Source organism: Carcharhinus amblyrhynchos, chromosome 3 (genome assembly GCF_965287045.1).
Source record: "Carcharhinus amblyrhynchos chromosome 3, sCarAmb.v2.hapA, whole genome shotgun sequence".
In the NCBI taxonomy this organism is placed as follows: domain Eukaryota; kingdom Metazoa; phylum Chordata; class Chondrichthyes; order Carcharhiniformes; family Carcharhinidae; genus Carcharhinus; species Carcharhinus amblyrhynchos.
In genome coordinates, this window is record NC_137326.1 from 102887513 (window position 1) to 102900733 (window position 13221).

The 13221-nt window shown below is 41.4% G+C and overlaps 1 protein-coding gene across 5 annotated transcripts in view; it reads right to left on the minus strand.

The window, feature by feature from the left end:
- Positions 1-13221, minus strand: part of tbl1xr1a (TBL1X/Y related 1a) — a 192223-nt gene that overhangs the window by 62563 nt on the left and 116439 nt on the right. For 4 of the 5 annotated variants that reach the window (XM_080185618.1, XM_080185619.1, XM_080185615.1 and 1 more), the window contains one exon: positions 6979-7060. The exons of the other annotated variant lie outside the window; for it this stretch is intronic. The gene's annotated coding sequence lies outside the window, so the exon portion shown is untranslated. The remainder of the gene's footprint in view (positions 1-6978; positions 7061-13221) is intronic. 5 annotated transcript variants of the gene reach the window in all.

Genomic DNA, 13221 nt, shown 5'->3' on the forward strand with positions numbered 1-13221 from the left:
CACACCATCCTTTCTTGCTTTATTGCTGTCCCTGTGTCAGGATCCTGGGACTCCCTTCCTAACAGCACTGTAGGTGGAATGTACCAATTCAAGGCTGCAGCTCACCACCACTTTCTGGAGTGCAATTAGGGACGGACAATAAAAATGCTGGCCTAACCAACAATGGCCACATCAATATAAAAGGGGAAGAAAATTCTCAGCTCCTAGTTTGAACAAATTCCCTAGTTTATAGAGAGAGAAAAAAAGAGAAGTACTCATCAGACAAATACTTGCCTGCTTTCCTGTGACATTACACTTTATTTTGAATGCTGTCTTTATCCTCTCTCCAGTTTCTGAACCCACTCACTCACTTAGAAATTGACTGTAAAAGCATCTATAATTTGACATTAGTGTACCTTTAAGAAATTTTTTTAAAATCAGCTTTGGCTTTTTTTATTGTTGCCAGGCTGTCTGGTTAGAGGTCCTTTTATTGCTGCTTCAATGGCTTAAATGGGGTTTTGTTGATTTTTATTCTGGACCTCAGGTACTTTCTGGTATCTTTTGTGACCCTGCATTGTGAGAGGGAAGATTCATTGACAAGCCAAAAACAAACTGCAAAACTTACTATCCAGGCAGGCTTCATAAAACACTTCGGAGTTTCTGACCTGAATTATAATATAGGTATGTGAAGAAGATTGTTGAAGACAAACGTACGGCTCCTTACAGTCAAAAATAGGGGAATTTATAATGGTGAACAAAGAAATGCTGGCCAACAAAAACATACTTCTGTCTTGACAAAGGACATCATAAATAAAGTCCCACAAATGTTGGGAACACATGGTTTAGTGAGGAGGAACTAAAGGAAATCAGTATTGTAGGGAAATGGTGTTGGGGAAATTGATGGGATTGAAAACCAATAGATCCCCAGGGCCTGATAATCTATATCCCGGAGTACATAATTGATGCGCTGGTGATCAGCTTCCAAGATTCTATAAACTCTCCAACAGACTAGAGTACAGTTAGTGTAATCCCATTATTTAAAAAAGGTAAAAAGATAACAGGGAATTATACACCAGTCGGCCTGACATTGGTCAGTCATGGGGAAACCACTACAGTCCATTAGAAAAGATTTAATAGCAAAGCACTTGGAAGGCAGTGACAGGATTGGAACGAGTCAGCCTGGACTTACGAAAGGAAATCATACTTGACAAATTTACCAGAATTCCTCAAGCACGTAACTAGTAGAGCTGATGTGAGGTGGGCCAGTGGACGTGGTCTATTTGGACTTCCAGAAAGCTTTTGACAACATCCCACATAAAAGAGATTAGTGTGCAAAATTAGAGCACATGGGATCAAGGATAAATATGGAAATGGACAGAAAACTGGTTGGCAGACAGGAAACAAAGAGTAGGAATAAACGGATCTTTTTCCAAGTGGCAGGCAGTGACTAGCTGGGTAACACATATATCAGTACTGGAACCCCGGCTATTCACAATGTGTATTCATGATTTAGAAGAAGGAACTAAATTTAATATCTCCAAGTTTGCAGATGACACAAGGTTGGGTGGGAGGATGAGCAGAGATGCTTCAGTGTGATTTGAACAAGTTGAGTGCGAAGGCAAATGCAGTATAATGTGGATAAATGTGAGGTTATCCACTTTGGTTGCAGGGTGACCAGGACTGGGAACTGAATATCCAGGGGTATCAGACAATTCGGAAGGATAGACAGGAAGGAAAAGAAGGTGGGGTGGCTCTGTTAATTAAGGGTAACATCAGGGCAATAGTGAGAGACAATATAGGCTCTAAGGAGCAAAATGTGGAATCAATGTGGGTGGAGATAAGGAATAATAAGGGGAAAAAGTCACTGGTGGACGTAGTCTATAGGCCCCTAAATAACATTGAGGTGGGACAGGTTACAAACAAACAAATAACAGATGCATGTAAAAACGGAACAGCAATAATCAAAGGGGATTTTAGCCTCCATATTGATTGGTCAACTCAAGTCGGATGTGGCGGACTTGAGGAAGAGTTCTTAGAATGCTGTCAAGATAGTTTCCTCGAACTGTATGTTACAGAACCTACGAGGGAAAGAGCTATCTTGGATCTGGTCCTCTGTAATGAGACAGGTAAAATTAATAATCTCCTTGTGAGGGATCCTCTTGGAATGAGTGATCACAATATAGTTGAATTTCTAATACAGATGAAGGGTGAAAAAGTAGGGTCCCAAACCAGTGTTCTCTGCTTGAACAAGGAGTACGATAGGATAAGGGCGGAGTTGGCTAATGCAGAGTGGGAACACAGACTAGTTGGTGGGACAGCTGAGGAACAATGGAGGATTTTTAAGGAAATTTTTCTCAGAACTCAGCAAAAATATATTCCAATGAAAAAGGAGGAATGTAAGAAAAGGGATAACAAGCCACGGATAACTAAGGATATAAAGGAGAGTATCAAATTAAAAACCAATGCATACAGAATGGCCAAAATTAGTGGGGAAACCAGAAAATTGGGAAAGCTTCAAAACAAACAAAGAACTACTAAGAAAGCAATAAAGAAAGATAGATTATGAACGTAAACTAGCACAAAATATAAAAACTGATAGTAAAAGTTTTTACAAATATATAAAACGGAAAAGAGTGGCTAAAGTAAATGTTGGACCCTTAGATGAGAAGGGAGATTTAATAATGGGAAACGATGAAATGGCCAAGGCCTTAAACAAGTTTTTTGCGTCAGTCCTCACAGTGGAGGACACAAATAGCATACCGATAACTGACGGTCATGGGACTGTAGGGGGTGAGGACTTGAGGGCACAGCCTCAAGATAAGGGGGATGCAGTTTAGATCAGAGTTGAGGAGGAACTTCTTCACTCAAAGGGTGGTGAATCTCTGAAATTCTCTGCCTGTTGAAGTGGTGGAGGCTATCTTGCTAAATATATTTAAGTCACAGGTAGATAGGTTTTTGATGGACAGGGGAATTAAGGGTTATGGGGAGAAAGCGGGCAAGTGGAACTGATCCGCTTCATATCAGCCATGATCTTACTGAATGGCGGGGCAGGCTCGAAGGGCTAGATGGCCTACTCCTGCTCCTATTTCTTATGTTCTTATGAGGACCTTAAAACAATCACTATTACTAAAGAGGTAGTGCTGGGTAGGCTAATGGAACTAAAGGTAGACAAGTCCCCGGGTCCGGATGGAACGCATCCCAGGGTACTGGAAGAAACGGCAGGAGTAATAGCTGATACATTAGTTGTAGTTTATCAAAATTTGCTGGACTCTGGGGAGGAGCCAGCTGATTGGAAAACAGTTAATGTAACTCCCTTAACTGTTTAAAAAGGGAGATGGACAAAAGGCAGGTAACTACAGGCTGGTTAACTTAACATCCGTAGCTGAGAAAATGCTGGAATCTATCATTAAGGAAGAAATAGCAGGATACCTGGAAAAAAATGATTTAATCAAGGAGACGCAGCATGGATTCATGAAGGGAAAGTCATGTTTGACAAATTTACTGGAATTTTATGAAGATATAATGAGTGCGGTTGACAGAGGGGAACCGGTGGATGTGGTGTTTTTAGATTTCCGGAAGGCATTCAATAAGGTGCCTCACGAAAGGTTGCTGCGTAAGATAAAGGTACATGGAGTTGGGGGTAAAGTGTTAGCAGGGATTGAGGATTGGCTATCTAACAGAAAGCAGAGAGTCGGAATAAATGGGTGCTTTTCCAGTTGGCAGTCGGTGACTAGTGGCGCCGCAGGGATCGGTGCTGGGGCCTCAACTGTTGACCATATACATAGACGATCTGGAGGAAGGGACCAAGTGTAGGGCAACAAAGTTTGTGGATGACACAAAGATGAGTGGGAAAGCAAATTGCGTGGAGGACACAAAATCTGCAGAGAGATTTAGATAGGCTAAGTGAGTGGGCAAGGATCTGGCAGATGGAGTATAACATTGGTAAGTGAGAGGTTATCTGCTTTGGAAGGAATAATGGTAAAATGGACTATTATTTAAACGGTGAAAAATTACAACATGCTACTGTGCAGAGGGACCTGGGGGTCCTTGTGCATGAATCACAAAAACTCAGCTTGCAGGTGTAGCAGGTGATCAAGAAGGCAAATGGAATGTTGGCCTTTGTCGCGAGAAGGATGGAGTATAAAAGCAGGGAGGTCTTGTTGCAATTGTACAAGGTACTGGTGGGGTTGCACCTGGAGTACTGTGTACAATTTTGGTCCCCTTATTTAAGGAAGGATATATGAGCTTTGGAGGGGGTGTAGAGAAGATTCACCAGGTTGATTCCAGAGATGGGGGGTTAGCCTATGAGGAGAGATCGAGTAGACTCGGCCTGTACTCATTGGAGTTTAGAAGGTTATGGGGAGATCTTATAGAGACACAAGATAATGAAGGGACTAGACAGGATAGGTGCAGCGAGGTTATTTCCACAGAGTGGAAACGAGAACTAGGGGGCACAGCCTCAAAATATGGGGGAGTCAATTTAGAACAGTTGAGGAGGAACTTCTTCTCCCAGAGGGTACTGAATCTTTGTAATTCTCTGCCCACTGAAACAGTAGAGTTACCTCGTTAAATGTGTTTAAGTCACAGATAGATAGATTTTTGGCCAATAAGGGAATTAAGGGTTATGGGGAGCACGCGGTTAAGTGAAACTGAACCACTATCAGATCAGCCATGATCTTATTGAATGGCGGAACTGACTCGAGGGGCTAGATGGCCTACTCCTGATCCTATTTCTTATGTTCTTATATTCTCTAGTAGCAAAAACAGAAAGGCAGATTATCTGAATGGCAATAGATTGAAAGAGCAGAATGTGCAAGGAGACCTGGGTGTCTTTGTGCACTAATCACTAAAAGTAAACATGCGAGTACAGCAAGTGGTGAAGAAGTCAAATGACATGTTGGCCTTCATTTCAAGAGGATTAGAGTACAGGAGCAGGGATATCTTGCTTGCTTCAGTTATACAGGGCCTTGGTGAGACCACAGCTAAAATGGTGTGCAGTTTTGGTCTCCTTATCCAAGGAAGTATGTTCTTGCTATGAAGGAAGTGCAGAGGGGGTTTACCAGGTTGACTTCTGGGGTGGCAGGAATAATGTACGAGGAGAGATCCGAGTCTGTTAAGAGTTTAAAAGAATAAGGGGAGCCCCCCCACCCACCCCACCAGGCACGGTCTCACAGAAGTCTATAAAATTGTAACATGATTAAGTAGGTCACACGTAGGAAGGATGTTCTTGATTGGGGGGGGGGAGGAGAGGCACGTTTTGGGGGTTTGGAAGGAGTTTACACCAGGGGTCACAGTCTGAGGATATGGGGTAGACCATTTAGATTGAGATGAGGAAAAATTTCTTCACCCAGAGAGTGGTCATTCTGTGGAATTCTGTACCAAAGAAAATAGTTGAAGCCAAAACCTTGTACGCTTTCAAGGAGATGTTAGATATAGCTCCTGGGGCTGAAGGGATCAAAGGATATGGGGGGAAAGCAGGAACAGGTTACTGAGTTGGGTGATTAGCCACTATCATAAGGAATGGTGCAGCAGGCACAAAAGGCCAAGTGGCCTACTCTTGCTCCTATTTTCTGTTTCTATGCAATTTTTTTATCCTCTCATTGGTATCGTGCGCCAAACATAACTTTATCCACTCTCCCGTCTTCTGTGAGCTCTGAACCCATTGACTATTATATCCTCTTACCAATCTCCTGCACTTTGAATCCATTAACCTTTTTATCTTCTTGCTGGTCCCGTGTTCTCACTCTCGGCCCTATTCATTTGTCCTCTTTGTGCTTCTGGTCTTAGCCCTGCTCTTTTGTGCTCCAAGCTCATCAACTCTCATCATCGCGATGGCCAGGTGTTCTTGCTCTATCCTTTCATCCTCTCACTGGTCTGTTGTGTTCTTGCTCTCAAGCCAGCTCCTTCACCCTTTCAGGACTATTCTTTTATTCTCATGTTGTACTTTTGCTCTATGATCCGCTCTTTTACATTTCCACCAGTCTCACTGTGCTCACATCTTGGGCCTGTTCTTTCATCCTCCCACTGGTCTTACATAGGTTTAAGAATATGGCAAAGCTTGTGTGAGTTAACCAAAATTCTCCCTATAAAGAGCTTTATCAATAACAATTATCTTCACTCGTTGTATGCCAACATATCGCATTGATCCTTAAACATAGCAAGTTTCAACAGAGTCTCCATGAATGTTTTTTATTTGAATAATATAGAATCTCTACAGTGCAGGAGGCGGCAATTTGGCCCATTCAGCCTTCTCTAACAACAGAATCCCTAGTATTTGCCCTGCTTGTCCCCCAAACACTAAGGGGCAATTTAGCATGGCCAATCAGCCTAACCCATGCATCTTTGGAATATGGGAGGAAACCAGAACACCAGGAAGAAACTTATGCAGACACGGAGAATGGGCAAACTCCACACAGACAGTGTGTGTGTGTCTGCGGCAGGACACACTGCCACAGACACTGGCAGTGGCAGGAACTGAACTCGGGTCCCTAGTGCTATGAGGCAGCAGTTTTTCTTTTGGTCCCTGGAATTCGCCATCGGGGGAGATAGTGGAAGCAGGTACAATAGTGACTTTTAAGGGGCGTCTAGTCAAATACAAGAATGATGGGAATAGAAGGATTTGGTCCCTGGAATGGTAGGGAGTTTTAGTTCAGATGGGTAGCATGGTCGGTGCAGGCTTGGAGAGCTGAAGGGTCTGTTCCTGCGCAGTAACTTTCTTTGTTTACGTCTAATCATTGTGCCACCTTGCTGCCCTAAAAAATCAAATCAAAAGTTGCTGAGCTGAAAAAAAGCCCTCATTTCCCATTCTTGTTTTAAGTTTACAATTATTCTACAAAATGTGACTCCAATTACAATTCTCTCATAAATAGAATGCTCATAAATCATAAATAGAGTGCAATACATCTTGAATATCAGACAAGCACGAAAACATTACAAGGCTATTGACAGAAGACTGAACGGAAACAGTAAACTCATTTATATTTGAGTATTTATACTCACTCAAATTCCAAGATAGCTTTGAACGGATTGACCAAGAGCTTTCATAACGCCGTTTTCATTCTCCTCATCACAACCTTGATTCCTGGAATGACAAGTCTGAGGTAACCAATTGGCAACTGTGCCTGAGACCAAACTTCAAAATGGGTATTGGGAAAGTTAACTGAACATATCGTCTACCCTCAGGAATTCCTGCCAGTGTCAAACTGAAGTGAAGTTTACTGCTCCAGTTTCAATCCAAACGTCAAAAGCTACGGATGTTTGGTTTACAGGCCAGCGGGTTCTAGCTTTGCAATTTAATTCAAAAATAAAAAATGTTTGCAATAAATAGCAGCTGTAATTAATTTGCAAATTTGGCCATTTGGACATTTCTGAAGGTTTACACTTTCTTACATTGCGATCCACCTGTTAGTGCCTGTGCATTCCCTGATTCAGTACAGATGTAATAATTGACCTAACTTACAAAGGCGAGGAGAGAACTTATCACTGAACACAGAATATCATTTTCAGTCAAGTCATAATTAATCAGCAAAAATCAAAACTGGTATGTCAGAAAGATCACTCAGAGTCACGGGTTAATTTTTTTTTTAAGGGCTCTTTGAGATTTTTGTAAAGGCTACTTTTTGATCTTCGGGGGCTCCTTGAAGGCAAAGCAGCTTTGAAGATTTAAGTTAGAAATCAAACGGTTCTGAAAGCAAGAATTTGCAAAACCGCTCTACACCTCCATTAAAGGATATTAAAGAAACGAGAGGCTTGGCGCTGGCAGGCAGCCAAGAATCCAACAATAATTAACAGCTTTCCTTCATTCACTCAATCCCTCCGTACTCATCCAGCGGCTGATATTAAAGCAAACTCAAGAAGATCAGACTCTTCTAGATCAACTAGACTGCCAACTTTTGCTGCACATCAAATTTAAAAAAAGAAACGTGCACAACAACAGGCAAGAAGAACTTTTATACAGAGCCATACTTCTATAATGGAAGCACTTACAGAAAAACCCAAGGGGAACAAAGAAAACTGAAATTCCCCTAAAATATGTTTCTCCCTCTACCCCAGATTTCTCTTCTTTAAACTTTACTCACAATAACTTACTGGACAAATATAGAAGAGAAAGGAAATAATTTAAATTTTTCCATTTTGGTTATTGTTGTTCCAGTAGTAGTTTGTAAATTTGAAAGCCAGGGCCATGAGGAGAGTTTAGAAGGAAAAGAATCCTTTAAAGAAATTGGTAAATCATACACATAAATAAGTAAAATAAGGTGTGCGTTTGAAAGTGAGCAACGTCATCTATTATCCACAACATGCTCCAGAGGTAGTAGTAGAGGCAGGTACAATTTTGTCTTTTAAAAAGCATTTCGACAGTTACATGGATGGGATGGTTAGAGGGATATGGGCCAAACGCGAACAATTGGGACTAGCTTAGTGGTAAAAACTGAGCGGCATGGCAAGTTGGGCCGAAAGGCCTGTGTCCAAGACGTAAATCTTTATGATTCTCTCTCACCTTGAAAAAGCTCCTTCTCCCCACAATCCCCAATCTCCTTTCTCAATGTCTTTCTCACACCATCTTACAGACACCGGCCAAGGACAGCTTCCCTCCTCCAGATCCACTAACAATGGTGTGGAGGTCCCAATACTCTTATTTTCTTTTATGTTGAATTAGAAAGGTGTTGCAACCGCAAGAGATGAGTGATTGTTGGAGTTGGAGCAGCAAGCATAGGAAAGACAGAAACTGTGATTGGAGGGAGCAACTCCTCACATTTTTGTCTCTTCTATTCTTTCTGCTTCTCCGATCAAATTCTACAGTGCTTTTACATAAGAAACATAAGAAATAGGAGCAGGCTATCTAGCCCCTCGAGCCTGCCCCGCCACTCAACAAGTTCATGGCTGATCTGATAGTGGCTCAGTTCCACTTAACTGCCTGCTCCCCATTATCCTTAATTCCCTTACTGATCAGAAATCTATCTACCTGTGACTTAAACACACTTAACGAGGTAGCCTCCACTGCTTCAGTGGGCAGAGAATTCCAAAGATTTACTACCTTCTGGGAGTAGAAGTTCCTCCTCAACTCTCTTCTAAATCGACTCCCCCTTATTTCTGAGGCTATGCCCTCTAGTTCTTGTTTCCTTTCTAAGTGGAAATAATCCCTCTGCCTCTACCATGTCTAGCCCCTTCATTATCTTATATGTCTCTATAAGATCTCCCCTCAGCCTTCTAAACTCCAACCAGTACAGGCCCAATCTACACAATCTCTCCTCATAACCTAACCCCCTCATCTCTGGTATCAACCTTGTGAACCTTCTCTGCACTCCCTCCAAGGCCAATATATCCTTTCGCAAATAAGGGGACCAAAATTGCACACAGTACTCTAGTCGTGGCCTCACCAGTACCTTGTACAATTGCAACAAGATCTCCCTGCTTTTATACTCCATCCCCTTCACAATAAAGACCAACATTCAATTTGCCTTCTTGATCATCTGCAGACTGAGTTTTTAAATAATAGTCCATTTTACTATTATTCCTTCCAAAGTGGATAACCTTACACTTGCCAACATTATACTCTATCTGCCAGATCCTCACCCACTCACTCAGCCTTTCCAAATCTCTCTGCAGACTTTCCACATCCTCCACGCATTTCGCTTTCCCACTCATCTTTGTGTCATCCAAAAACTTTGTTACCCACACTTGGTCCCCTCCTCCAGACTGTCTATGTATATGGTAAAGAGTTGAGGTCCCAGTACCGATCCCTGCGGCACGCCACTAGTCACCGACTGCCAACCAGAAAAGCATCCATTTATTCCAACTCTCTGTTCCTGTTAGATAGCCAATCCTCAATCCATGCTAACACTTTACCTCCAACTCCATATACCTTAATCTTTTGCAGCAATCTTTTGTGAGGCACCTTATCAAACACCTTCTGGAAATCTAAAAACACCACATCCATAGGTTCCCCTCTGTCAACCGCACTTGTTACATCTTCATAAAAATCCAGTAAATTCGTCAAACACGACTTTCCCTTCATGAATCCGTGCTGCGTCTGCTTGATTGAGCCATTCTTTTCCAGGTGTCCTGCTATTTCTTCTTTAATGATGGATTCCAGCATTTTCCAACTACGGATATTAAGCTAACCAGCCTGTAGTTACCTGCCTTTTGTCTACCTCCTTTTTTAAACAGTGGCGTCACATTAGCCGTTTTCCAATTAGCTGGCACCTTTCCAGAGTCCAGCGGAGTTTTTCCAATCCCAATTTTTCCAGTCCCAAGCACCTGCGTCTGCAATTGTTCAGGTCCAGTTGGATCATAGAAGAGCCGTAATGTAAGGTTGTGTGGGGTTATCCTTCCTTGAATTATTTGCCAAAATCTTTGTTTTTATGTGGGCTCCTTGTGACGTTGCCAAGATGAATTTGCTGACCACCCCCATATATTTTGAACATTGCAGGGAATATCTAGAGAATGAGTGAATTAGAGGCATTTGGAATCAAATGCACATTCATATACAAGAAGATATACTACACAAGCAAAATAACAGATGTTGGATATAAAAGCAAAAAATGTTGGAAATACTCAGCGGTTCTGATGAAAGACCATCCATTGACACCATGACCGTCACCCTCCCACAGATGCTGCCTGAGTATTTCCAGTATTATCTGTTTTTAATTACTGGAGATATGTTGATCAGCAGTTACACATGCACATGCTCAACAAAATTTGCTGAAAGGACAAGATGATCTAACAAGAAAAAAAAAATCACTGTTTAAACAGGAGCAATTTACTGTGTATTGGGGAAAAAAGTTATTTTCTGAGCAATTCAAATGAATGCATGTCGACCTGCCTTAATTATCCTGGTACTTTATCTCCTCACCTCCAGCAACCACAATTTCCCCGGCTATATGGAGGGGAGGGCCTAACAACTGCAAATCTCAATACTCAGCAGCAGCTCCAGAGAACAACGAAAGTCATAATCTACTCTTCACCTAAAGCATAGTACATTGCTACAGGAGAAAATATTCAGGATCAAATATAGAAGGCAACAAACTCTAGTCCCAGCAAAACCCAAAATGGAATATCAAAGTTTGGAGCTGAAGGATGCATGCAGCACCAACACAGCATGGAAGCAGCATACCACAACTGGGAAGCTGTAGGGAGAGCCACAGTGGTTGAAATATCCAAAATGAGTGATGTGGTTTAAATCTTAAAGAGCGTACCCACTACTTGGTAGTATGTAATCAAAAGTGTACACGATGCACCTATTTTTAAATTTTCTGGAGGAAAGGACTCTGTTTCGAAAAGCACAAAGGTGATAGACCACACAAGTTTACGGCCTGCACTAGCTTGGCCTTTGTATGTTTGAGGGAGCATTCAGGATTATAATCTCTTCTGGCTCAGCACATTCCTGTGTTCCTACTTTTATCCTACCAACCAAGATCCAATTAAACTAATTTAGATCATACACAGAACCTTTATTTTTGTCTGACTGGAAAATATAAATGCAGCAAAACCATGGGAGAAAACTCCAAATGGACACCTGAGAATTCACCAGTTAAGCTATGCACAGAATCTTTAATAATAAATAAAAGGGCTAAAGATCTGTCTCTGCTGCCAAAAGACATTGCATGATTATACAGAAAAGGCACGAAGCGCCCGATCAAAGCAGACTCCTGAACTTCCCCTTTTTGACCTTAACTGTCGCGAGTTTTCAGGTTTCCTCCAAGCATAATGCCAGAAGAACATCATCCACCAGCCAAATTCATGGGAAGTATTATTGCAGACTTTCTAATCTGAGAAAATTACATCTCTGAACTGAGCAAGAAAGAAATTCAAAACTTGACTTTCCATTTTTGGGCTACTACACATCAACAAAAGCTTCTCCAGAGGTTACATGTATAAAAATTGCAGTACAATAGAAAGACAAAGAAAAATAGAAGGATGCACACAAGGACAAGAAGGGATGATGTAAAGAGTAAAAGCTCAGTAAAGATTGAGTAAAAGAATGACAGCATTGAGAATCAAAATTCCAGAGTATCTGCTGTATCAAAATGAGGAACCTTAGATTAATAGTTTGTTCTTTTGTCCATGTGCATTAAAGATTGGAATACAAACATTCACTTACTCCTAAAGAGCAAAGGCTTCAACTTTTTATGTTAAAGGCTTACATTTATTTTCATAGAATTTTTTGGGAAGAATTCCAACTGTGGTCTAAGTGTGCAATTTGCACGAAAACTGGCCACTGTGCCACGCACTGCCAGCCGCCCAATTGACCTCCAAAGCACCCCTTCACCCTCGATCGCTGGACTCCCTCCTTACCCCACTGATCTTGAGTGGTGAAGGGACTCCCCATTCCACCAGGCCTTGTCCCCATAAAAACAGAGCACAGCGAGATGGGAAAATTGCAGCCCACATCTTTGACTTCTGGTAAACCTCAATATGCACGCACAAAATAGCGATATAATCCAGTAGTACGTAATAATACCAATAAGTACAATTTGTATTTGTAACTTGAGACAATATATTTCAATGCTGGGCCACTATAGTTCTTGCCCAATAATTGTAATTCAGTAGATTACACCCTTTTAAACATCCTAGCTGCTGATACTCTTAATATTTCAGCTCGTGTGCAGATAGGCTTTCTTGCTCACATTAAAAGTGACGTATTTTCAATGTCAGTTACCAAACCTAACTTTCCCTTAATGCCACTATTAAGACTGTCATCTTGGATCAGTAACATACTATTGGTCAGGAGAATAACTGTACAAAATATAATGTACGATGAGGATTACAACACTAACAAGACAAAAAGTAAGTTTCAAAGATATGTAAATAAAAAACACTTCATTAAACTCTTACTTGAATGCAGTTCTTAAGAAAGAATTCAGGGTTACAACGCCCATTTAGTGAGAACTCCTGAGTACATCTAAAATCCAGGACAATGCAAGTTGTCTATGGGATCCTTATATGACAAAAGAATGAAGCGATCCAGAAACGTGCTGCTCAATTTTGCAGAAATCAGGATGGGAAACACCACTGGAACATCATTGATCAAAGAATTGGAATGAGAATCACAACAGCAAAGGAGGGAGAAACCAGGCCAATCCTGTTCAATAAGATATGAAATGGGCTGGTGAGGATTGACAGAAACAAGTACCTAGTGCCCTCTGGCAATGACAAAACATGAGGTAGCTATCCAAACAAAATACAAAGACCATTTATTTCTAAGACCATGAATCAACAGATTTTCTTCCCAAGGATTATCTT